General features: G+C 47.2%; 1 protein-coding gene across 1 annotated transcript in view; it reads right to left on the reverse strand.

Moving 5' to 3' along the window:
* The window catches only part of RASSF6 (Ras association domain family member 6), a 78,607-nt gene extending 76,972 nt beyond the window's left edge, over positions 1-1,635 (reverse strand). The window contains exon 1 of the mRNA XM_075422057.1: positions 1,543-1,635. The gene's annotated coding sequence lies outside the window, so the exon portion shown is untranslated. The remainder of the gene's footprint in view (positions 1-1,542) is intronic.
* Between the last annotated feature and the right edge of the window lie 20,687 nt (positions 1,636-22,322).

Below are 22,322 nucleotides of genomic sequence, written 5' to 3' on the forward strand. Positions count from 1 at the left end.
GGGGTGCAGCCTCCCCCCGCCCTGGCAACCCCAGAACCAGCCAACCTTGTGTTCTCGCTTGCACTGCCAGAATAGCGAGCTGGTGTGCCTTGAATCGGGACGGCCTGGCCTTTCCTTGTCGTTGTCCAAGAGCAGTGAGTCGGGCCGAGGAGGTGCTCCCTGACCGCACCGGAAACTCCCGATACCTGGAGTCGCACCCGCCTGGTAAATGTCAGAACTGTACCTTCTGGGCAGTACTAGAATGGGATAGTTTCTGTCTAAATAACAGGATTGCATCGCGTGGATTGTGAGCAGGAAGGAAAATTACTGATGCCTAAAGTCAAGCATCTTGAGACCCAACACACTGTGGTAGCGAGGAAGGCCCTTTAAGCAATTCTGGTCCGCAGCGGGCTGCGCCCAGTAGCTCCCTCAGAGTGGGATGCCGCTCAGAGTAACTCGTGAACTGCCTAGGCTGATCTCCTCGAGACTCAACCTTCGCCCGTTGAGAAATCATTCGATTTGAAGTGAGTATTCCACTGAACTCGAGGGGAATTTTTATGATTACATGTATGTGTGTGCATGAATCAATTTAAAACAGAATATTCTATTACTGTGATCGAAATAGCAAATTCTTTCTAATCACTCTGTAAATGCTAAGTTAACCAGTGATTAATAGCTGCTAAATTCCTGTGAGTCTCTTTCTCTCTTTAAACTGTGAGCACACCCTGAACTGCCACTCAGCACATTCCTTAGACATAAACCGCTGTGGTCCAAGGCCGGTTCTGGATCCAGCCGCACCTAGGGTCCTCTCTGAGGAGTTTACAAAGTAAGAGGGTCCAGTCCAAACCTGGCGACTCAACGGGAGGGTCTCCCTTACCCCTTACGCTTTTCTTTTACTCTGTGTGAATCATTTTCCACTCAAAACCTCCTTTGAGTTTGTATTGCAGTTATTTAATAATAGAGTGAACCTTGCCAATGAACTTTGTCAGATCCCATTTTCTAAATTTTCAGTACAATCTTTTCTTGCAAAACCTCTGAGCGATCATTTAAGTGACCTAACCTCTCATTCGCGGCAACTACTTTTTCGTACAAATGGATATTTCTGCTACTCTGAGGCTCCTACCATCTGCAGCCATCTACACAGCTATAGATGGGATAATTGCTTTCTGCATTAGGAATCCTGACAGCTCATCATATTACCATAAACCAGAAATAAAGTATCTCATACCAACATGTCAGGCTGAAAAATGCACTGCCTGAGGAGGAGCCAGACAAGTGGATCCAGCGTCCATACTTTGCGGGCGAGAACCGTTGTCACAGTGTCAGGCTAGACTGCTGAACAGACCCAGCAGCTCAGTTCTGACTCCCTGTCCAACGCCTACCAAGACACCTAGCCGCCTTATGGAGATGGGAAGCAGATATCGAAGTACCTTGGATGATATGTGTTTCTGGAAAATTTATTTTCAAACAATGAAACTTGCTTTATGAGCCAGACTTGCTTGATTTCTTTAATCCACAGACACCTCACTTCCAAGCAGAACTAGCCTCCAAGTATGTACTTACCTATCTGAAACAAGTGTGTTCTGGGATATTTCCACCCTTAGTGCTTCTTAAGGCTGGAACTGGATTCCTCTTTCTACCTGCTGCGTCAATGGCTCTCACAGCTGCTGTGGTTACCCCTGCAAACACCACAGAAACAACACATGAGAACCGGCTCCTGAAAAACTTAAAGTAATCTGCAGAGAGCTCCAGATGAGCATGAGGATTTCTTCAGCACACGTGGCTTTACATCACTGGGTGCCTCACGCTGCACAGGCTTGCGATATCAACATTAAAGCTAGTTTGAACAGAGAATGAAGGGGAATGTCCAGGTGTGGATGCACCAGGAGGAACGGCAGAAGGACTAGAAGAATTGGATGGATGGATGGCATCAAGATCCCAGCACACCTCCACGTGGCTTCTGAGTTACTGTCGCAAATGAGTGGTTTGGGCGCTTAAAAAATCACTGTCAAAGGTGTGCGCAAAAAGTGGTTTTAGCAGGAATTTATAAAACTGCGACTTAGTTCGATGGCAAGGTTCACTCTGTTACTTACCACACGGGTGGAACATGCAAAGGAAAACCTAGTTAGCAGCGAGTTAGAATGATTTATACAAATACTAAAGACAGAAAAGGGTAAGGGAGACCCTCCTGTTGAGTCACCAGGTTCGGAATGGACCCCGTTGCTTCCAAACTCCTTCTCAGAGCTTGGCTGGATCCAGACTTAGCTCTGAGAGGTATCCCACTCGAAGGGAGATCCTGGTCACAGCCCACTGCAGTCCAGGAGAGCCCAAAGGGCCTCACTTAGGCACGCTGTTTATAGGTCACAAGATCATTGAATTTGGTCGGGTTTTTATTCTGTTCTGCCCACAGTATGTGTTAGGTGATTCTGGCATCTTAGCAGCAACCGTACAATTCCAGCACTTTCCAGACTGCACAGTCCTGGCATCTACCCACCAGAGCTACGACCCAGGCAGCAGGAGTTCAGGTACGGTGAAGCAGTGCCCAATCGTCCCAACTCACTGCTCTTGTAACCAAGACAAGGAAAGCTCCAAGTCACCCCAACTCACTACTGCTGTAACCAAGCCAAGTCACCACGTTGGCGTATGCCAAGGTCGCCAGGTGGCCCGGCGGGGGGGCTGCACCACCACAGACGCTGATTCAGAGGACAACGACAGTGAGTAAATACAGCATATACAGCATCATGGGTTAAGATTAAATCCTACTGAAACTAATAGATACAATCACTGTCCTTCATTAGTAAAATTTTTATGCACAACTAATACCTTTTCCAGATGAAAAAAATAGCAGCACAACAAAAGCCCATTTCACCGGGCAAAACCAAGACCTGTGCAAAGCAGACACAAGTAAAGGGATGCCACCGACCGCCGTAAGCCAGACTGGGTAATACCCACAGCCAACAGCTCCACCTAAAATGACGGTTTTGAGAGCACTCCCCAACTCTTGGAGCTGCACAAATGGTCCGGCTCCATCCCAGCTCCCTGTCAGGACACCTGGATTTTCATCATCCCCTGCCATATCCTCCTCGTCTCCATGGGAAAGAAACCTGGACATGCAGGGAACAGGATCAGGCACCAAGCTGGAAAACATCTCTTTCCCACATACTGGGAAGACAAGGTTGGAGACGGAAATGGAGCAGAATATAAACAAACATGTACACTCAGCCAAGAAAAGCACTGAGAATATGTTCCTCAGAAAACACTAGGGACACTCTGGGCAAATTGCTTCTGGAAAAAGCAGTGTAAACAAATTTTTTGCTACTAGCATCCAGGCAAAAATGACTTTGTACTTTCTTTGTAAGCAAAAACAATTTCATCAAAGTAATATCTGACTTCACTGCAACTTTCTCCCGTTTCCTAAATTCACCTCCCTGAACCCTGAATTTAGGTCTCTCACTTGGCACAAAAAGTGATGAGGTTATCTGCAGGTCTCACTAGGTTAACTACAGGTTCTACAATGAACTATGGAGGGAAACTGGTCTTTTGAGGGCAGGAATACAAATAAGAACTTGTTCCCTTGGTGCTGGAAAGAAGCCTGAGCATGTGAACTTGGTGTCTGTGAAAGGGGACAGTTGGGCACCTCAAAATGAGGCCTAAAATCTGGGACATTGTGAAAATCCTGCTTTTAGATCTGACTAAACGAGACGGGTCCTAGAAACCCCTCAGACCTGGCCCATCTATTTGATTAAAAAAAAAACCCCAAACAAATGTAAAAGCAGTTTTATAAGTAACCACGTAAGATTAGAACTCCAGAAGAAGGCATTCTGAAAACAGAAGAAAACTTCTTAAAAACTGATCTTTTGTTTTTCTGAGGTCCTATGGGGTGAAAAGATTGTAAGTGACACAGAACTGGCAGCATTGCTAGAGATCAAAAATGATACAAGGAAACACAGATTCTGTGTACTTACTCCAAAGTGGAATATTTGAGATCACTAAAGATCTCATGATTGCACTCAGTTACGTTTTGCATCTGGAAGAGAGAAGATAAACCAATTTTTTTTTAGTACTCTGCAACAGAGAGCTTTTAGTCCATGTTCATATCATCTGCATCTAATTTCTATCTGCTGAGACAGGAACATCTAAAACATCTGTTCATCGCGTTGGTTAGAAAATGCAATTGGCTGCAGTTGTCACTGTCCTCCTGAAACTCCCTGAGCCACGTCGGGTTTGCTGTCACCCCTCCTCAGGTCACTGCTGCAGACACCATGCTACTGAGGGTTTGGCAGCCGTGTCTGTTAGTGTGCATCCAGGACTCGTTTCAGTAGCACCCACAGTTCTCCAGCTATGAACTCCGCAGTTCAAAAAAAGAGCGTAGCCCAACTCTTCCTGGCAAGACACCGTTCACTGGAAGCTGCCAGCATCTTGGAGATACAAATTTTGAGGGAATACAGCTGTTTGCCTCAGGCTTCACAGGTGCTTCAGGATCTACCCAGCACGCAGCACGAAAAACTGCGAAGATCTTGCAGCTGAGAAGTTCAAGTTTCTGGGCCGTTCCCCACACTGGAACTAAGCAGGGAAGCTGACCGCTTCTTGCTCTTACTTCTGCAGAGGCAGGCAGCTTCTTATTTTCCATATGTTATGGGAACCTTTTATTAGTATGTCCCTGAGAAATGAAATCTGGAAAACTTCCCATTTTTGGAAGTTCATTCTCAAAGTCCCCCTGTGTCATCCAGGAAAAAGATGGAATCTGACTTTCAAGGAAAATACAGGCGAAATAGAGAGAGAATAAACAGAAGTGACACAGGAAAGAGCCCTCACTCGCACTTACTTACCTTTCTCTGAATAATTATGCAAGAGAGACTGCCTGGAACAAGTGGTTGGTATTCTCAAAATGGTGCATAACAAAAAATGACCTGTACAACTGAAGAGAGGACAGCCTGTAGAATACATGACAATGTGCCACCATAGCTTAAACAGCACATAGCCCTTCCACCCAGCAGCCTGCCACTCCACCCCGTGCACTGACCGCTCTGCTGACGATCCCCTGCCAAGCCCTGCGCACCCCAACTGCTCTGCTGTTGCTGTTTCTCTGATGGAGAGCAGGAAACCCCTCGGAGATTGCCCGCTCCAGTGCAGGGTGCTGGTAAGCCACTGTTCGGCTGGAGACGTTCAGGGGGTTTGGTTTGGTGTAATGGCTTCTCCTCACTGGCAGGAAACTCGTGCCTGCTGAAGCAAACGCACAGACCAGAGGCAGTGGCAGGTGGTGACAGCAAGATGTTGTCCATCCTCTCTCAGAGGCAAACCACTTGGAGTTCAGCAGTCACATCTCCAGGCTCAGGGTGGGAAGTGCCAACACCTCCAGACTACGCAGGGCTCAGGGCGTAACTACGTAGGTAATCGGGTGATCTCTGCCTCTCACATTGTGCAGTCCGAATACAGGACACCAGAACACAGAAACACCCAGAAAACACCATCAAAAAGAAAGGCTCAAAGACAGGCCTCAGAGAACGGGTCTGTGGCTCAGATTAAGGTCAGACCACTAAGACAACAAAACAAAAAGTTGGTTTAGGCGCGTACAATCCTCCCGTGACTCAGCAAGAGCCTTGCCAGTGTCCAGTTGAAGCTGCACAACGGGCCCATGCAGGTCACTCCACCATGCCCCAGGCAGGACAGGCTGCCGCAGCCCCCGGGCTGAGCTCGGCTGCGGGGACAACGGCCATGGGAGCCACCCAGCACCCGGCTTTGCACGAACACTTGCTGCCTGGCCACCCAGCACCCAGCTTTGCAGGAACACTTGCTGCCTGGCCACCCAGCACCCAGCTTTGCAGGAACACTTACTGCCTGGCCACCCAGCACCCAGCTTTGCACGAACACTTGCTGCCTGGACACCCAGCACCCGGCTTTGCAGGAACACTTGCTGCCTGGCCACCCAGCACCCGGCTTTGCACGAACACTTGCTGCCTGGCCGGACATCGGTGGGAGAACGGGAGCCCGTGCGGAAACTGGGCAGGCACAGCAGGCGGGCAAGCACACAAGAACCTCGCAAACACGAGAGCCTGGTGCAGGTGCAGTTACTGCAGCAGAAAAACCACCAAGACAAGGCTTTTGCCAGACGCTGGACAAAAGGAATTGAAGCGGGGAAACTGCAGCTAGGGCATGGCTGCTTAAGAAAGGAATGCTTTGTCCATTATAATAAATACATGGGGTTACATGAAAAACATCTAATTCCATCAACAAATCTTTTCTTCTGGCTGAAGCACACTGAACCCCCAAATTTTGATTAACCACCAATAAAAAGAAAGGATGACAGCAGTACAACAAGTAGCATCAGCTTGCAAAGAAGCTAACGGCATTGCTGGTGGAACAAGATGAAGTGAGTGAAGGAGATGGTGGGGGTGGGTGGGGGTGGAGAGGGGCTGGGAGAAAACAGATGAAAGGAATTAAAGTCAAAAGAAAGTGAGACTATGAAATCCAAGAGACGGAGAAGGTTCAAAATAAGCTATGATGTTCTAAAACAGGGGCTGGAAGTCTTCCAAAGAAAACTGCAAGATGTGTGTGGTTAGAGGCAAAAATATTTCTTTTATTGAACAGCAAACATTACAATTCTGCTGTGAGGGGAAGGCTAGCTGCAGGCTTGCCGGTTCCAGAAGGGAGCAGAAATCAAAGAGGAGATGGGCAAACTGACCTCCCCCTCAAAACTGTGGGGGACAGTAAATTTTCATTTGGCCTAGAAATTACCAGATCTAAATCGCTGGTGAGAGACACCACAACTAGGGAAAAAAAATAAGTAATTTACCCCAGAAGAATAATCAGTGAGATGGGGATTTCCAACCACAAGAAGGAATTTGAAGCTATATAGGATAGGCCAAGTCTCCACAGAAGTCCAGAGGTGCAGTTTTTTGGTTTCTCATCCTGTTATGCAAGAATTCTTTTGGAATTGCTTTTATTGCAAAACTATTACACTGGTTGAGTGAAAAAGTAAAGTGGCAACAGTATATTTATTCAGCGGTTTTATTGGCAAAAAGAGCTCCTAACCTGAATTGCCCATGTTTCCAAATTTCTGTCACATCTGATGTAGATGCTACTGCCTACAGTTACGAACAGTATTGATTGAACAACCTAAAGCCCAAGTCTGAGGTTCCTCCACAAAATAATTTCACCCACCAGAAGCTTCTAGAAGTTATTAACGTTTTTGTCACTCTTTGCATAGAAAAAAACCCCTCGTGGTCAGGATACATCATACCTCCTCCCACCAAAATCTTGGGACAACATCTCGATAAGTTGTAAACTACAATGCTGTGGTCCCAGTATTATTCACAAACCCAAGCATGATGGCGGTGGCGCCTGCACCTTGCCTAACCAGCACTGCTGTGCTGACTGCTTCACAAACCAGTCCGGCATTGACCCTCCAAAACGTCATCTTGCCGGGACAGTAGCAGATGGCCCTGTAAAGAAGTTATTGGTCAGACCTGGAGATCTAGGTAGCTAAACAAGTGTCAAGAGTATTTCAGCAAGTGAAAGGATTCTAGTTTCATAAAACACATCCCATGCCTGCATGTCAACACTTGAAGCAGCTGCTGGAAAAGCTCAACTGATCTTGGGGAGGGTGAAGCACCTCCCTCTGCAGAATGAAACACAGGTGCAGGAACCAGCATATGTCTTTGCTTCTAAGAACAATAATTTACTGAACATCAGACAGTAAGGACAGAAACCATGCCTTGGGACAGCTTGCATTTGGGCTTCACCCAGCACCAAAACATAACAATACAAGCATAAAATGGGTGCAAATAAAATCAGAATACACTCTATACACTTTTACTTCCTTCTTCCTGCCAAATCAGAACAAATGTTCACTATATTTGCAAGCAGAACACCAGAGTCAAAATTTAATTTGCACCTCACTGTGCCACGTGGGGTCTGGCAGAAGTTTGTCAACAGCATAGTGTACCTGGAAGCAGAAGGGCATGCTGAACATCAAGCACAGTCCACTGTGAGCACACGGGCTCTGTTCTCTTTCACTGAAAGGGTCTGAACTGTAGCCTGTACCTCCCCCAGAACTGCTGCACCATCAGCCTCCACAGTGCTAACTGGTAGGTAACGCAGCTCAGCTGCTCTCACTGAAAAGGAGGGGTTGTCCACGCAGGTGTCCTGTCTTTGTGTGAAAGGCACCTAGTCACCCAACACGAATAACGAAGAGCCAGTGATTTGTGAAGAAGTCTCATGCTCTGAAAGCTGTATGTTTGAGTTATCAATAACTGAGACACAAACAATCCAGGCTGGTTCCTGGCTGACTAATCCAGACATCGCCAGCAGCAGACCACTGCTCACGCCAATAAAGATGTGTTTGCTGACTCACTGAATTCCTGTTGTCAAAATTCTGTCAGCTCCTCACTATCTGCTAATTCCTTTTCCAGAAAGCTAGGACAGGTGGGGGCCCTGTGTCCTCAGGCTCCTGCCGTGAGAGGGAGAGTGCACAAGGCTGCCCTAACTCCTGCTTCTCTCTTGGTCCCCTCTGGGCTTTCTCTGCTTGGTACTTCAGCTCTGACAGCAAGGCCCGTCATTCTACAAAAAAAAGGAATTTACGTAAGCACTGTTCCCCATGAACACCATTTTAATAAAAGGAGAGCCAAAGAAAACAGGCATTGTTGCAGCTGGTTCATACTGAAGACTCTAGCTTCACCCACTCCTAGTTAACACCTAAAAAAAAAAAAAAAAAGTGTTTTTTGCATACCCAAATCTTTCACCACAGTCAGCAGGAGATCAGATTGAGTAAGAAACACGGCAAAGAGATGTAAATTTATCTGCATACGCTTGACCTGTTGGCAGGCCGAATGCTATACAATAATTTCCTTGTTGAAAAATTCTCGCAACGCTGTTCCTGCTTGGGGGAAAAGCAGCAGGAGAGCATGCAAATATCTTCTGATAGTAAAATCACTATGCAAATAGGTCATGCTGCGTCGATAAGGCCTGCAAGAGTGAGTTCTCAGTGAGAAGCAGGGAGTACAGTTTGCTTCAGATGATGCGCACCAGGAACACAAGGCAGGGCTGTCCAGCTGGAACGTGCGCTGGTGGAACAGTGCTCCACCAGAAAAACGAGGATTCAGACAAACAGAAACACTTCGCTGGAAAGCAATTATTTTGTTAAATTCAAGCATATGTTCAAATGCTGATGGCAAACTGTTCATCCAAATTAAACTACTCTGATCTCACAGCAAACCAGTATTTGGAGAGAAGCGAAATGATTCTTTTCAGTCAATGTCCAAATCAATTTAATTTTATGGGAATTTCGACTATTTAGAAGAAAACCAAGGGTACAAATGCTGCATTTCAAGCAAATCAGAAGTTGCTTTTTTCAGTAGCCTGTTTTCTAAAGAATCTGTCTAGCTTGCTTACTCTTCTGCTCTCTGTGTATTCCTGACACCAGCACTCACTAGCAATTTTAAGAAAGAAAAAAGGGTGTGCTCGCATTTGTTGGTGTAATTTTTAGCACGGTCTCCTTGCATATTCCTGCACCCTGTGTGTATTTAGGCTATCTGAAGTCAAGCAATCTGAAAATTTTAAAAAGGAGAAGAAAAAAAAGAGATAAATACAAGATAATGATGAAGATAACCACTGACAGTAACCTCAGTGGTGATTACATTTATCAAAAAAGTTATCTATCTTTTTCCTCTAAACACCTCCTTCTCTAAACACCTCACTTCAACAAGCTGCAACACAGACATGTCCCTCCTGCTGTTTTGTATGCTGTTTTGGATTATCCCCTGAGAATTAAGCAAACCTATCAATATTATTTTTTCCTTCCTTCCTTTCAACTAAATAGCAGGCTCTTTTTGTTGCCAGGAACAATATAATCAATTTTACTACAGAGTCCAGATGTGCTGAAGAATGAACCTGCACGTAGCACAGGAAGTGCTTTAAGGGGGTATTCCCTGAGACAGCAGCTATGTTATCTCCTAGGGTGTAAACCAAGTATGACTTCTTCATTTTTCCTCCATTGCAACACAACCAATGAAAGTAACATAGAAGATTAAAGTGCGGGTGTCATACGAGAAGACTTCAAAGATTTTGTGATGATTGCAACGAGTGTTCCCATTTTCATGTGGTCACCAGTCTCGTGTCACTGCTGTCTCAACTGATGTCATCACTTCAACCAAAAGACCACAACTATCCAAAGCACACCCTCAAAAGTTACTCAGCTCCACTGAACCTGAAAACTTAGTTGGATTGAAATGGGCTTAACCCAGGTTTGGGACGGTTTTTTCTTGGCTGAGTTTTTTTATTGGGTGAACAGTTCATTTTTTAAGAGACTCGTATTTGCCTTACTTCCAGCTATTTGCCAATGTAACAACTTTTTATGTATTTATTTTGAAACAGCTTGTTTCCCAGTCAAGGGAAATCTTTGCTATCAGGCTTAAAGTATAATGATGGGAGGACTTTGTTTTTACAGCTTCTTTGAGGGGTCCCCTTGGGAAGCAAAAACCTTGGTTTAGTTAACAATGCCCTGAAATGAAACATGCATTTTACTACTCACGAGCTGTTCAGCTTGAACTGAAAATACTGTTTTAAGCTTCTACACTTAGAAAACCCCACACTTATTATTAGTGTTTTGATCATGCTCCTTGGGGAGCCCTGCGTATCTCTACCCACCACTGAAAAATATTACTACCTAAAAAGTATCAGCACAAGGGCAGCACATTGCTGGCTCTGCACCCTTTCTCCCACGCTTAGGTAACACCGCTGGGACAACCACCAGCTCTCACAGGGTACACTGCATCATGCCTGGACAAGGCCCTGGCAAAGCACAAGTCCTGCTGTCAGCTGCGAGAGCCAGGCAGACAAGCAGCAGCAGCCAGCTGCACGGTCAGTACGGTTATATCACAGGACCAAGACCTGCCCCAGCAATCAGAAAACCTACCCACTTCCAGCAGACAAGGACCTAACAGTCCACAGCAAGAAATCCACTCCACCTTCTGCATAAAGAGCTGCTCCTGATGCTTTTACAGATCCAAGGGCAAAAACCTGCGGGACATCATAAAACACAGAGCATTTTCAGCTGCTGATAATGCCAAGAAGAGCTCTTTATGCCTTCCAGGAGTTCTGATGACCTCAAAGGCTTATCAGCTGAAGAGCTATGTGGGGGTGGAAGGAGTCAGCCAATGGTAACCTTTATCCAGGATCACAGCTGCCACGAGAAAGCCTAGGGATTCCTCCCCCTCAGTGGGGGTAAGAACAAGTTGCTCGAACAATTTACTCCTGTCCTCAAAATGAAGCTTCTCTTGCCCTTATATGTCAGGTACAGAATACCAGAACCAGTCAGCCCACCACCAGCCAGTTAATTTATGTGCTTTTTTGAAATTTTTGTATGTCCAGGAGTCCCACGAAGTGAGGTCACAGTGTGGCAGTAACTCCAATCCCATTCGGAATTGCAGGAAAGGTAAGCTGGCCCTTGAAACTGAAAAATGGAGAAATGATTAACAAACAAACTGATGTCAAAGCCACCCTTTACATTTGCTAAGGTAATGCTTAATGCAAACACATTCCTTTCCAGCTATTAACAGTGTGTTTGTTCATGCTCTTATTGTCACCAGTGAGCACAGGTAAAGGAGAACCTCTAACTCTGTTGAGGGGAAAAAGAGAGACCTAATGACTCCAGAATGTTAAAACTCGGTGATGATCCAGGAAGACAGATAAGAAAACCCTGACCATCGTTTGCTACAGAACATCATTTTAAATGCAAACGGTAACATCTCAAAAGGTATTAAAGAAACGAGCGCACAACAACGTGTGATGTGTGCCACGATGCAGCTGACAAAACTGCGTTGAGGTCCCTTGTGGCACAAGTTGAACAGTGGGACCCTTGTGTTTCTTACATTTTCAGGTATTATTTACAAGGGCATATGGACTGGAAACAGTTCAAACCTAGACAAACACACAAGGAAATTCAAGGAAATATAACATCTGATTGACATAAAACATATTTTGCACAGAATTGTAGCATGGTATTGACATTTGGCTACAACCTCCAGCAAATCTTCCCGGAGACTGAAAAGCCACAGTACCAGCTCTCTGAGAGCAGAGATGTTTATATGTTTGTACCTCAGGACAGGGGCAGATCTGCAGGAGGAGTCATAGGTGCTAGGGAACAGCACCCTATCCTAGCTAGGAAATACTATGAAATGCAGTACGGGCATAGAAAAAAAGGTAACTTCATAATAAGGAAACGAAGGGACATCAGCAGTATACACCCTCTAACTGCAGACACTGGTGGGTAGCAGTGACTTGACATTTTTCTAGCTCTCTCTACGAATCCGAACATAATTCATTCCTAATCAAAGCGCTGGAGGAAACACCTGACTTGTCAGGGAACACCCCTGCCCTTCCTAAGACTGCCCGTGTGAAATGGTTTCTGGGCGATGTTAAACAGTTGACCTAAGGTTTCTGTCTGGGACGTATTGTCCAAACTCATTTTTGTGCAGTCAGGAAAATTCCTCACTTGCGGAAATGAAAGAGAGCTTGTCTCTTGCTTTGCTTTCCTGGGCCTGCCTCCAGTGAACGGCTGCTCCCACGACAGATGCCAGGCCAAATACCCGCTGCGGAAAGGCAAGCAGCCAAAGCGTGCGGCACAGCAACGGAATCACCTCCTGCACTTCATGAATTCACGACCAGATAACACACAGAGGATTCAGTCCTGTGGCTAGCAATGCTCTGTCTGCATTTCCTTAGGGCCTGCCTAAGCTGGGACGGCTTTCTTCGCTCCGGTAGCCCTGAGGCCCACGCTACGGACACCAAGGGATTTCAGAGGATCTTCACACAGCAGCTCCTACCAGAGAACCTAAGCAAGGTGGGTAACTTGCATGGTGACTTCAGCGAGGCAAATACAAGCACTTTGGTGACTTCTGTCGCAGCTATACTGACACCACCGCTCATGATAACTCATTTAAACTTCACTCCAGCACATCTGTACCACCTGCAGCCAATGCATGACAGACTCATCGATAACGAAAGAGATATGGCAGCAGGCAGGGAAGAACTCGGCTTTCTAACTCTGGCTGACGTGATGTTCACCATCTTTTCCTTGCTTTAAAAGGAAATGTGCCAAAGGCAGTGGGGGGAGCCAGAGAAAAGGGTAGAATCCAGGAGAGTCCATCTACAGCTCAGCCTTGTTGCTGCTGTCATCTGGACTGAGGAGACCCTACCCACATTGACGTGGAAGGTAGCTAGAGGCTATGTGGAAGCCTGCAGGTACAAAGCCTTGCTCTGGCAGATGCCCTTGCCTTCTGAAACACTCGCAGAGATACCCGTTTCCCTTGTGCCAGGCCTGTTTGCGCAAGTGCTGACTCACGGGACCAAGCTCTGTAATGTCCTACCACATCTCGGCACGTTTACAACCTCTCTGACTACTGCTCCTCTCAGCACATGCCTCTGCGGGAGAGCCGACCGCCGAGTTTCACACTTTGCTGCTCCGCGTCCAAAACAGCCTCACGCTTCAGACCCCTGGAGACGTCTTCTGGAATTTCCTCAGCAGTAACCACTCTGGAATGAGTCTGACGGTTCAGATCTTGTGAAGAGTCATCCAAGCATCAAACCAAGCACTGTCACGTAAACTGCCCTTACTCATGTGCACTGTCCAAGAACAACACGTAATCTGACCGTGTATGAGTGACAATCTCTTACTCAACAGATCTGCTCTCCACGTTTATTCAGAGCTGGATCTGCTAATGATAGTTTCAACGACCTGCACATCGTGCTAACTGTTTACTGCCTCAGCTTGTTACAGCTGGGCAAATCTTTCTTCCTGGTAGTACAGTGTAAGCCTCAGTTTTGCTGTTCAGCTTGTGAGGGCTATATTTAGGAGAAAACCAGCTACGGACGCACGGAGGTCTATGCAGGGGGAATAGAGCACCCGATTCCCATAGATTAAGGTCACTCAGGTGTGTGTGTTCCTGTCAGCACAGTAATGCACATATGCAAATAAAAGTCTGTGTTCATTACTGTTGTCCTGCAAAGAACATGGCACCTCCCTGGGGCAGCCGCACCGGGGACTCGCAGCACAATGCTCGTGGTGCTATGGCCTGGAGGGAATGGTGGCTCCAGCCCTTTACCCTCAAGGGATCCCAGGGAAGGTGTCCAGCTCTTCTGCTTCGTGGTTGCCCCTAAGCACCTGTGGGCAATTGTCCATTCTCAGCAGCTGTATTTCTTACGGTTTTCTTAAGAAATTTCTCTAGTGTTCAAGGAAAGCATGCCCCTGTCTCTCGCCAGCTCCAACATCTTCAGCTGCCACTCTACTGGTTTCAAAAAAACCACACAACACTACTTACTGGGGTCTACTACTACTATTACTACTCACAAGGCTGAGTCAGGCTGCAAAAATAGAGCCTGGAAGAGCACCTCTACTACAAAGTTTTGTCTTGAAGACGCAAGCCCAAGTTACATGATGTATCAGCTTTACGCACAGTTTCATGTACACATCAGTGGAGAATTCATTTTCATTAAAAATAATTACATAGTTCTCAACTAAAAAAAAGAGAGATGGCATACGACTCCCGGGAAGGTAACAGGCCCAGATTTAAAGGTGTATGCTTCTTCCAGCCTGCTCCGTGTAACACCCTCCGGACCCCCGCACGACCCCCACGCCCTCTAGCAGACCACAGTCCACAGCTGCCTCTCTGGGGACCTCTCCACTTCCCCCCAAGCCCATGTAAGCCACCCCACATTTCCTCAGCGCTTTTCACCTTCTGATCATACCTAAACAGCTGGACAAGAGACAGTGCAGGAGGTCGCTAACTCCAAGCTACGCACTGGCTGCTCGCAGGAACATCTGGACCAGCCAGCTTGCAAGGGGGAAAGGGCACAGCTCACGCTATAGATTTTCCCTCAGCTGCAGTGTTGGTCTGGTGCTTTCTGTCCCTCCATCCAACGCTGACTCTCCACGACCTCCTACTAACTTGGCTGATATCCCTTGACAGCCCTTTGTCAAACCTTTCCGAAGCTGGCTAAGTGATACAAACTTTACTGGAGAGGTGAAATTCCAGAGAGGGGGGAATGACGGAGCAGGACAGAGCGATGTCTTGATCATGTAATTTCCTTTAAGACCAAGCTACAAGCCAACAGCTTCCAAAGACGTCATTACCAAACTGCAACTGGAAAGGGGTGCAAATTAGTCATTAGATATTTCCTGATTACATGGGGCAATCGCCATTGGCTTATGACAGACAAACTTCCCGCATGGCTGATCTCCCGAGAGACGAAGCCAGCGGCCGTATGAACTGTCTGATCTGCAGGCGACCAGGCTCCGGAGCCAGTCTCTGTGCACCACCAGGTTGCCACCTAACTAAGCTCTGGCTAGGATGGATTCACACGCTTGGCTGTGTTTCCAGACAGTAAATCTTCTAATGGGATCACTGCACTGTGATCCTTGTAATTTCAAAAGTCACCTTATTTTGCTTTCCATCTCGGCATCCCTGGCAGTATAGTTTTACCTACAGTTAACTGCTGTTCTGTCCTGTTAGTGTCATTATAACACAACGATTACCTGGCTTGTCTCTAAAAAAAGGTAAATATAATCTACATACTTCAGTTGCAAGAAGCTGCCTCTGTGCTGACAGTTTTCTTATAAGGAAACAATGTCAATTTTTCCCTGGAAAATCAAGTCAAGCCAGTTCAAAACAGTCACTATAACATGTTTAGTTTCAATCCATCCTAATAATGATTCATGAGCAGATCTCTTCTTCACAAACCAGGAATGTTTCACCGAAATCTGACTGGTTTTATCTGCTTTTGCACTAGCAATTAAATTTTCAGATGTATATTCTACAGCAAAGAAATATTTATTAAGTTAATAAAGATTAGAAAGTTGCAGGGGAGAGAGATCTAAGAACACACTTACAAATCTCAAACTCCTGCGTAGCCATAAACATGTCCTAAACCAAAGCAGTATGTGGCACGCGGTGCCAAAAAACTGACCTAGAAGCTTTAGGGATACAGCAGGCATTTGAGTTGTTGGGGCAGGACACATGGACACAGCCTGACCCACGAACAACTTGATTTGCTGGACTCCACTCCTGTTCACAAGCACCTCTGGAAGAAAGAAAAAGGATCGGCTGCAACAAAAGGACATGCAAAGTTGTATTTCACACCAAAACTAATTACAAAAGCAAGCGCCTCGGGCGTGATTGAACTAAACCTATCTGTAAATAAAGCTCGGAAAAATTACATCTAATTTTCTTTAAAAGCTCCCAGAAAACTGCTTTTTCGCTGCTTCACAACAAAATTTGGCACACTGCCTTGACAGCCGCGCAGAGTCTCGCAGCCGCAGCGTTCGCAGGGCAGGCGAGTAACGGGGTGCATGGGGACCAGCGGAGCGCCAGCCGCCATCGCCACGCCACGAGGGTTTTGCTCCCTGCAGCCTTAGACATGTGGTGTCTTTTTGTGTATGGCATAATGTCGTAATTTATATAAAGTCATACATAAGCGAGCGTGCTGTTGTGTTGATGGACGTTTATTTATTCTAGTCCAGATTCCTTTTGGAATTGTGTATCTGCAGTTTCCTCGCTCTTCATATTTCTGTCCAGCAGAAAATTAAAAAGAAGGGGGATCTAAACCACTTTTAAACGCTAGTATTTAAACGTCATCATGGTGAGACCATACAATTTCTATTCATCTACTCATTTTGCAAAATGTTGAAGAAACCCTCTTAGTTATATGCGTGTAATTGCTGTGTAGGGGTATCATCATACAACCAGACTAGCTGTAATGAGCTCCTGTAAATCAAATGGAAGATTTTTTTCTAATGTTCTCATTATTATATATGTTTCCTAATTAAGACATTTGCTCTTATTACTTACAGAGTCTTGCTTTTTAAAAAATAGATGTTTGGGTACGCTTGCCTGGTGTCTGTTTCCACGTGTTAACATAAAAGATGTTACCACATCACATCTTGTCGGTTTAGTTAAGGGCTTGCATGTGCCCGTAGATGCAGTCTCACCGTTCCCACACTACCGTCCTCAGCATTCCTGTGCCTGAATGGGAGCCCTGGGCCGTGAGCAGTGGGACTGCGCCTCTTTTATTTGGTCCCATTCGCAGGGAAATGAAATTATTAGGGAAGCTGACGTGAAAAGCACCAGGGCTCCATTTTCCTCCCTGCCATTTCACTGCAGTCACCTAGAAGTTGAAAAGTGGGCTAGAGACAACCGGCCGTGGAGCAATGAACCAACTCTTCCCCACACATCCCCCTAAATGGTTGTGCCAGTTTCTGGTTCCTTTCGAAATGAGGAAAAGGACGGGTTTCATACATGGCTTGGACCTTTTCTTAGCAAGGTTACGAGAACACATTTTACCCTTCCACCCTCTTGCTGTGCTTGACATGAGCCAGGGCTGCCACTTGGAGAGGCTGAGAAGCAACCCTGACTCCTGGCAGACCCCTCGGAGGCCAAGGGCAGGGAGCGAGTCCGAGCTGCTTAGGTGGAAGGAAGCCAGCCAGCTGCGGTCTGCGTGGCATGGAGGCCAGAGAGCGTAACTTCATCGCTGACAACAGACTGACGCTAGTTTAAACACGAAGCTGTGTGGTTGTCTCAGGTTTCTCAAGCCTAAGGGGCTCTTCTGTCTACTGACAGGCTCTGTCATTCCCCCTACGGCAAAGGAGCATCACTGTTTGCACAGTGTACTCTTCTGAAACGTTCTCCATGAAAACGCAGCAGGAGGGGGTCGGCTGTGGGTGCAGCAAGGGCAGCTCTACCTGCTTCAGCCCCGACCAGCCTGCCGCTAGCTTGTGCCGTAGGCAAACCCTCCCCTAAGTAAACACTGGTCATGCTGCCGTTTGTGATAGCTTCGTAAAGTTAATTCCCAGCCCCTGTGAAAAACATGACCAGGCTGGACATCCTCCTTAACAAAAGGGAAGGTGTTGGGAAGGTGGAACTTGCAGTGTCTACAGAACTTGCCGTGCAATTTGCCTAGCTGTTCCAGTAACGAATCCACCCTGCAGACGTGCAGTCAGTCTTGCAGATGCACTACAGCATCTGGTGTTTGCAACGCCTGACACTGCCTTTCCCAGTCCATAGGGATCGTTGTGACTCAGCAGGGGAAGCTTTTTTTGGGGCAGAACGACCCCTTCGGTCCACACTTGCACAGTGCCTAGGACCGAGGCGCCTGTCCCCGTCTGGGGCACACACACACTGCCTTAACACAAACCTGGCCACAAGGCCACTGCCCCCAAAAATTCTGCTGCCGCAGTAGGGAAACAAGGCTCGCTCCTCGCTTCCTCACGCTTCCATCGGTCAAAAAAGGCTGGAGATCGGAAAGTTCACAACAGAGAAGCAAAGCGGGCAGATTTCCAAAGCGGTTTGGCAGAGCAAAGAGCAGATGTGGCTGCCCCAGCACACCTCCTGTGACCTTCGGAGTCCTCCGGCTACCGGGGCACTCGCTTCTCCTTCTGTGAAGGACAAACTGAGGGAGAGCACCAGCTTGACAGCGATTCTCACCTCACTGTGAGAGTGGCAGCAGCATTTCAGCATTTTTGCCCTCATCTGAGTATCCACCTCCGCCCCATCTCCTCAGTACAGGCACATTTAAATAGGTCCGGAATGGCTGGGCGTCCTTTCACCCGACCACTGCTGCATGTCTGTAGCTGCCACAGACAGCATGGGGATTTTCTGTCCGCACAGCTATTTTGCAAATATGATTACTTTATTTGGATGACCGCCTGGGAGTGGAACAGTACTGAAATCCATATCTGTTTGGCAGCACCTAGCCTGGTTTTCTTAGCAAATAAAGTCTCTTATCTGATGAAGCTGCCTTGATTGTTCTGTGTTCCTCTGTTCCCCTGGCAGCTTCTGAGTGTTGGCCATTTTCAAAGTATTAGGATCAAAGATACTCACTTTCTAGATGTTTTCTGAAAGTCTACGGGTGGGTGTAGACATTGCCATTGTGCTCACAGTGAGGAAAAGACTGCAGCATACGCACATAATGCACTTTCATAGCATGCTAGGGAACCTAAGGCAGAGGGAGAAAGAGAAGTCGTGAGCGCCTTAACTGGGGGAAGTTCCCTGGTTGGATTGTGCACCGAATTAGACATCAGAGAATCTAATCACAAAACTCACGTCCATTGAAAACCAGTTTCATCAGTTCTGCTACTTGTCTGCTGGAAGCACCTTAATCATCCATTGCAACAACCCTCACCTCGTGGGAGCAAGGGCCAGGCCTACCGTGCCAGTGCCAAGGAGAGGTTAATGTTGCTGGGCCTTCCTTCAGCTTCCTAAAAATATCCTCCACGCAGAGCGGCAGGATGAGCTGTGCAGATTGCACATTTTCCTTACGTTACAACACACGGTATTGTTCTCTTTGTGTCATCAGATAGACCTCTTGACACACTAACCTCATCACGGACAAATGCTTTTAAAGTTACTCCTTCTCCTTCAGCTTCCCTGATTCATACTCACTGGCATAAGGGAATTATCTGATCTGCCTCCCTTTCTTATCCCTACTCCAGGAGGCACCAGCGCAAGAGGAGAGCATGCCTATGGCCTTTCATCACGCTGACTGGCAGAGGACTAGTCAGCCTCCCCTATCTCACACCAGTAACTAATGATCAAGGGTGACCAACTGGTTGTGTCAGTTAGAAACGGGAGGGGAATCTCCCCGTAGCCGGAAAAGTCTGGCCGGGAGATTGGGCTGATCCCATCTGCAAAATTCAGCTAATTGCCCAGGGCATGATCCTTGAAAGAGTTCATTCCTTTGGGATGATCCTGAATTGTTTTCCTCTTAAGTTTGTTGAGCATCTATGTAAAAGTGACAGTGTGGATCACATAGGCGTCATTCCAGCTGCCTCCTAGTCACAGCCTTCGTTAACGATTATTGGATTGCTCCAATGCAAAGGAGTAGTTGCAGGATACCCTGAGCACCAGTGCAAACAGCTCAAGGTGTTCCTGTTTCATGGGGACAGAGACAGAATAAATGATGCTCATCTGACTTCATATTGCATTTTTTTCTAAAACATGGTCCTGATGAGACTGCTTTGAGCGCACCCCGACAGAGCCAGGTGTGTAGAGCTGGCCCAGCAGAGCTCGAAGGGAAGTGACTGAGCAAGACTCCTGAGCACATGAGACATTTTTTCAAGTCTTCATACTTCTCGAGTTCCCTCGCGCTCCGTTGGTATGGTGGGCATTTACACCAGACTTTCCCAAAACTCTAGCCTGGGCTAAAGGTCAGGCCAGCTGTTGAGGAGTTTGCTATGTCAGAGAATGAAGATGTTCTAGCCCATCAATAAATCTCCTCGTGAACGTCAAACAAAACGGTTAATTACATCACAGGAAAATGACTGAGCAAATAAGCTGCTTCATAAGCACTGCAGATGTTACACATTTGTCAACAGGCCACATTTGCTGATTGAAGAGTATTTCCTTTTTGGCATGGTGAAGCAATCTCACAGCTTCTTCACCTCTTTCTGCAGCGAGTTTCTGCTTCCCCGACACATCATGATTTCATTCTTATGAGCCGCTCAACACTCAGATCTCGCTCTCAAAGCAGTATACCCTAACAGCTTATCCGCTGAATTAATGCTGAGTCACGTTGTAATTCACATCCAGACCAGTCAGTGGCAAACGAATGTAAGTGAATGAATTTTTCCTGGCTGAAGAATAGTAAGAGAGATGGTTTTGAAAAGCTGTATCGGCATGAGGACGCGATGCTAGGCCCAGGGGAACGTGGGCACATTGTCCAGCTGATTTTATGAGCCCTGAACTGATTAAGTTCCAAATCCCACAAACACCTGTCCTCCAGACCTCGAACATGACTGTTCTACTAAAAAGAGAAACTCTTCCAGTTCACAAGCAGCATAGCTTTACTTGAAGGTAGCTGGTTTTTTTCAAGGCCCCCTCACTTATTTGTGATGAAATCTCCCACTGCAGACAAGAAAGACTAGGAAGCAGCTTTCCAGATGTCTGAGAGGGCAGAGGAAGGCAGTGCCATTTAAGATCACAGAATCACAGAATCACAGAATAGTAGGGGTTGGCAGGGACCTCTGTGGGTCACCCAGCCCAACCCCCTGCCCAAGCAGGGTCACCCAGAGCAGGGGGCACAGCACCGCGTCCAGGCGGGGCTGCAATATCTCCAGAGAAGGAGACTCCACAGCCTCCCTGGGCAGCCTGTTCCAGGGCTCCGTCACCCTCAGAGGGAAGAAGTTCTTCCTCGTGTTCAGACGGAACTTCCTGTGCCTCAGTTTGTGCCCGTTGCCCCTTGTCCTGTCACTGGGCACCACTGCAAAGAGCTTGGCCCCATCCTCCTGACCCCCACCCTTCAGATGTTTATAAGCATTGATAAGGTCCCCTCGCAGCCTTCTCTTCTTCAGGCTGAACAAGCCCAGCTCCCTCAGCCTCTCCTCGTAGGGGAGATGTTCCAGTCCCCTCATCATCCTCGTAGCCCTGCGCTGGACTCTCTCCAGTAGCTCCTCATCTTTCTTGAACTGGGGAGCCCAGAACTGGACACAGTACTCCAGATGAGGCCTCACCAGGGCAGTGTAGAGGGGAAGGAGAACCTCCCTCGTCCTGCTGGCCACACTCTTCTTGATGCACCCCAGGATCCCATTGGCCTTCTTGGCACCCAGGGCACAGATCCTGTTGCTGGAGTTGATGGCTTTAAACCCACGGGACAGGAGGCCCGCTGAGGAGCTTCTCACTGTACGGGGAGTTTGTCACTGCTGTTTTATCACTTGCATGTTTAACCGTCAAACTAATGTAATCCTTGATATTGCTATCATCTATTTCATTTAGCTCAGCCTATTACAGAATATCACAGAATAGTAGCGGTTGGAAGGGACCTCTGTGGGTCACCCAGCCCAACCCCCCTGCCCAAGCAGGGTCACCCAGAGCAGGCTGCACAGCACCGCGTCCAGGCGGGTCTTGAATATCTCCAGAGAAGGAGACTCCACAGCCTCCCTGGGCAGCCTGGGCCAGGGCTCCGTCACCCTCAGAGGGAAGAAGTTCTTCCTCATGTTCAGACGGAACTTCCTGTATTCCTGGATATAAATTCCTGCTGAGGGATTTGGGTAAGACTGAAGTCGTTACTCTAATGAAACACACTATGTTAATGCAGATTTCTACGCGACAGAAGGCAACGGCCACTCTCTAACAGAGAAATCCTTCTCCTCCATGAGACAGGCCCTGCATGTGCCATCCATAGCAATTTTCTGACAGCTCTTCTCTAAGAGCTGATCATCACGCTGCCCTCCATGAATTGCTCAAAAAGGGGGTAAAACGCAGGTCAGCCCCAGTCATTCTTCTATACCCGGTCTGCTGAAAGTGACAACTGCAGTCAGCGATGAAAAGCCAACTTCACCTAAGCTGCCACTGACGTCA

Source organism: Opisthocomus hoazin, chromosome 5 (genome assembly GCF_030867145.1).
Source record: "Opisthocomus hoazin isolate bOpiHoa1 chromosome 5, bOpiHoa1.hap1, whole genome shotgun sequence".
NCBI classification, from domain to species: Eukaryota; Metazoa; Chordata; class Aves; order Opisthocomiformes; family Opisthocomidae; genus Opisthocomus; species Opisthocomus hoazin.